Genomic DNA, 4,856 nt, shown 5'->3' with positions numbered 1-4,856 from the left:
AGGGGAGCAGAGGGTGCGGAGAAGAGGATACCATAGAGTTATTATAATGTACGCTAGAGGTTCAACTGGCGGTAATGTCTATGTGACTTCCGTGACGCAAATTGAAGCAGACAGCAACCAGTCTACTTTTGCGGTGCTCCTTTGCATTCCTATGGGAAAACGCGCGTGCATTTTGCCTCTTCGACGAAAAATAACAAGCAACGCTTTGGTTATTTGGGCCGTACCGAATATCATGTACCTTGATTAACACTGTAAAAGTGTAATTGCTTTAGTAAGCGCATTTTTCTTCATCAGTGAACGATGTTTAACTTCGCTGCATTTCAATCCCAAACGTGTGTTCCGCAGCAGGTGTGCAAAAACAAGCGACAATTCGAAGCAAAATTACAATCGAAAGGAATGTAGAGTGTATTCAAGGCTCGCCAGCATTCCGGTGACGCTTATATATTGATAATATGCCAGTCCTGTCACTATATAAAAAGGACCCCGTCGTGCATGAGCAGATAAAAACATTCAAAACGTAGAGAATAAAGTCCGTGGGCTATGAAAGATGTCTCTTATTGTTTTCTGTCGGGCAGCTTTTATCGGGCACTTGTCCTCAAAGATTTCGAGCGTGCGAGCGATATTTTGAACGACGAACAAGCAGCTTCGCTCAGAGCAGAAGAATAAAGCGGTACTTACTTATTTAAAATTGGAATAGATTGCGTGCCTTCAATTTATTTTGATCGTATATGCACGTGTAGTCACTGATCCAGTGTTACTGCGTAGTTCTTGCCGTCTTTCTTAATTTCCAGATGTTCTTCGTTCGTTTGGCACGTTTATCCCCCACGCTGAAAAGCGCCAACGTCGTGTTCGCGCTAACAGTGTCCGACAGTGCACATAAATACATGTACGAAGCCGTTTTAGCACCGTTTTTAATGCGATGAATTCGAAAGAAAAACACCGTAACTGACCAATTATTTCATCGGCCTGACTGAGAAATGTTCCAAGCTACCTAGTACGTACGAATTATTCGAGATACTTGCTCTTATGATTAAGCGCAAGGAGAAAATGCACTCACCTTTTCCCATAGAAATGCATTACCGTAAGTCAATTTTCGACTGGTTGCTGTCTGCTTCAATTTGCGTCAGCACATTAGCGCCACTTGAACCTCTAGCGTACATTATAATAACTCTATGGAGGATACCCTCCTTCGTACCTTTCCCTCCTCCTCCTCAAGAGCTGCGCTCTAATTCGGCATTGCATAGAATTGTAAGTCTTCTTTTTCTTTTTTTTTTTACTCATGGGTTTTTAACCTATAAATTTAACTTCTGTAAGATGCTGGCAGAAAAAAAAATAAGCCTACCCACTAAAACATTGTGCAATAAAAACATGCACCCCCTCTTCCCCCTTTCCCGACTTTTGAGATTTTACGATTAAAGGAAGCCTATCTGTAATAGTACCGAGCATGAACTTCCGAAACCATAACGTGCTAACCGCGCTCCCCCATGTTAGCTGCTTTTCCTAGCACACGGGTGCCAAGCGGTGAAGCTCGAAACACACAAGCGACGGTGCAAAGCGATGAAGGTTGACGCGCGCGTCGCAAGTGCCACGGAACACCCTAGCCACGGCACGGCATAGCCGGCATGGGGGCATGTGGCAGACACGATAATCATGAGCTCAACAGGAGGAGCGAAAGCCCCTCGATTCCGTCTTATCACAGAAGTTGCCATAGCACTATTTTGCTACTTTTTTTTCTCTATACTCTAGGAACCTCAGGCAACGGCGTGGGCCAGCGCGGTAGATGAGCAATTTTTAGGCTTTGTTTCACCTAAACTCACAGCTTTTGAAAAGGATCTATTCTTTGCGAAGCTGGTAAGTGGGCACAAAATATAGCAGCTCGTGGTGTAGAATGTCCGTCACTGGCGTGTATATTGTGAATAATTGATTAGTGGTCATTTCTTATGTTCCCTGCGGAGGATAGGCAACAAATTTTATAATTTTGTCTAGCGTCGCTCCCAGGAAGAGTGTGATGTGGACTATGGTTGAGTTCCAACGTGTCTACTCCTTTAGTCGGTTGCGGGTTCAGAATAGCCGAACAAGTCCCTCCCACCATTATCTGTTCACCACGATTGGTGCTGTCCTCCTCTCTAGAGTTCGCTCTGCTAAAACGGAGAGTCAAGGGCGTGGAGGGAAGAACCTACCCCGCCATTCTTAACCTGCGACAGATCGCAGTTTGCATTGCATCCTATTCTTGTCGCCAATTTGTTACGAGTGTGATGTAGACCGCCGTAAACTTTCAACATGCAAGCTCTTCCTCCGCTTCCCCCTCCCCCCTCCTTTACTTTAACAAGCAACAACCAATGATGTGAACGAAGAGCTGTGGCAGTTGACAGATCAACTCCAAGCAGCAAAGGACACCTGCACCCTCTACAGGCTGTGAGCATGCACCCAAATGTCTCGCACTACTGAGGCTGGTTCGCTTTATTTGCGCTTGGTTGAGGCCGACGACTACGTTACCATTGGAGACTTCATACGAGACAACATGCTAATGCCCCCTATCAGGTAGCCTTGCAACACTACAAATCTGTACGCTTCCTTTTGCAAGCTTGAAATAACTGTGGCAATGTTTATAAGTATGATTCCGTGTTTTTGGATACATCCCAAAAGAAATCCTAACGACGCTCGCAGGTAACCTTCTCGCCAATTCGGATTTATCCGAAAAACTTTGATTTTTGAGGTCACAGAGACGAGATAAAGAGCAAAAGATGGCTGTTTTACAAGTGAACTTCATAAGAGCGCAAGCTCAGCGGTCCTGAGAAGATGCAACTTCAGTTTCCTTTAAAATCTCAAACTACCGACAAAAGGGGTTCGTCTCGTAGCTCCTAAAAGTTCCTCCGGGACAACAGATCATGGTACCCAAACTTTACTTATTTTGTTTTGAATCTTTAAGAATTGGGAACACAGTAGGGCAAGCAGCGAATTTCAGGGAATCGAAAAATTGTAAATGAACTCCGATAGACCCCGAATTTTAGGCGAAAATGGAACTCCGAAAAACACCCTCCGAATTTCCCTGAGAAATAAACTCCGAAAACACGAAATCCTAGCCACAAGTGCCCATTTCTCATAAAGAATGTTCAAATCTCGCAAGCACCGTGAAGTCTTTGGTCTAGTTATACGCACGTCAAAATTTTTTCCGTCGCCGCCGACAGATGACGCCACCGTAACAGTGTCGTCTCTTCGCAAGCAGTCGGAAGGCGTTTGTAACGCACAAAGACACAGCCAAAAGCGAATGCGAGAACCAGCCTTTAGACCGTACCATCCGTCAGTACCGCGCACCTCAACGTTGCAGAAAGATGAAGAGCCTCGAAAAGGAAATCTTCAAGTGGAACACCTATGCCGACAAGGAGGAACGCCCCGGGAACGAAGAAGCCGGAATGGCCCCGTGCAAACGTAACTCCCTTCGGTGCAATTCGCAGTCCACATCTGCCCTGCCGCTACTACCGTGCCTGGAACGAGTCTTCGACTGGTCCGTTTAAAGTCCTGACCCACCAGACTTGTACTGTACTCGTAACCAGTAAGCCAATACCTTTATGGAGCAAGTTGCTTTTCCAAGTAACGGCCAATTACGTCTAATCAAAAGTAAGAGTAATCCAAATGAACACTTTTTAATCGAGAGCAATTGTAATTGTATGTCTAATCCAAAGTAGGAGTAATCCAAATGAATACTTTTTAATCGAGAGCAATTGTAAATGTAGTCGATTACATTTTTGTGTAACCTGTACAAAAATGTGTCCGACCCAAGCACCGAAGGGGGACCCAAAGTGGCAACAAATTGGGTCTCTCGAGGACTTGGTAAGCGCGCCAGTCGGGGACACGCTCCAGGCACCATACGACGCCGTTACTAAACGAATCGTGCTTTTCCAGGACAAGGGGACCAGTCACCGACTGCTAGACCACCGGCATGCATCGAGGCTGCAGAGTTCCGCGACGAAGACATGGAGAACTAGTATAATGTTTTGGAGCAGACAAGACAACCTAACGAGACAGTTGAGGCAACGTGAAGTGCCATGCAGCAGCAGGAGCGCATCATTAATCTATATGAAACTATAAACCCATTGTGGCAAAACCCACTTTAACGTATCTACAAGTGTTGAGATAAACATTCATGTAAAAGTGTATACCAATGTTTCAACTAAAGATAATTTCTCGCAGTATCTCTCCAGTTGCATAATGCAGCGTACAGAAAGGGTGTCGTATCCACAGCTTTCTGAACAGCTTCAATGGATGCTGTCATGTGGGATTACTCATTATGAATTCATACCTGCAGCATCACACCATCCACCGTTACAAGTCATTATATGCAAAATGGCGTCAAAGTGCACTGTCAGAGCAATTTACCTGCACCGGTGCAAACGCGTGTATGAAAAGTCGTGAGCAACTAAGCACATATCACATTTTGTTTTGGTAAGGGTCAAGATCCGTTTAGGGATTGAAAACGGTGGCATGAACATAGTCCGCGCCATGTAAGGAAATTGACGGTGGCAGACAGCAGATGCTAAAGTATCAAGGCAGGTAAGCTAAATGCTTGGCCGGTATTAAAATAATTTCCCGAATGTTTGCATAAAGTGTAAAGACAAGTTTAAATCAGAGAATGCATGTTTCAATAGTTTCCTTGACCCAACCAAAAAAAAAAAAAAATCTTGTCAAGCATTTATCGTCACAAATATGTTGGTGCACCAAACCAGCATTAGTGCAGCAGGCACTGTAAACAGCTGCTATCCCCACTTCCTCTCGCCATACTTGAAAAGCAACGTCCACTTTTCCGAACGCCGCCCGAAACCATCGCCGATGAAAGACTCACACCCAACACGCCGGCG

This window comes from Ixodes scapularis, unplaced genomic scaffold (assembly GCF_016920785.2).
Source record: "Ixodes scapularis isolate PalLabHiFi unplaced genomic scaffold, ASM1692078v2 PGA_scaffold11__112_contigs__length_91849675, whole genome shotgun sequence".
In the NCBI taxonomy this organism is placed as follows: Eukaryota; Metazoa; Arthropoda; class Arachnida; order Ixodida; family Ixodidae; genus Ixodes; species Ixodes scapularis.
The sequence above is the reverse complement of the archived record's forward strand: the minus strand, read 5'-3'. Positions refer to the sequence as shown.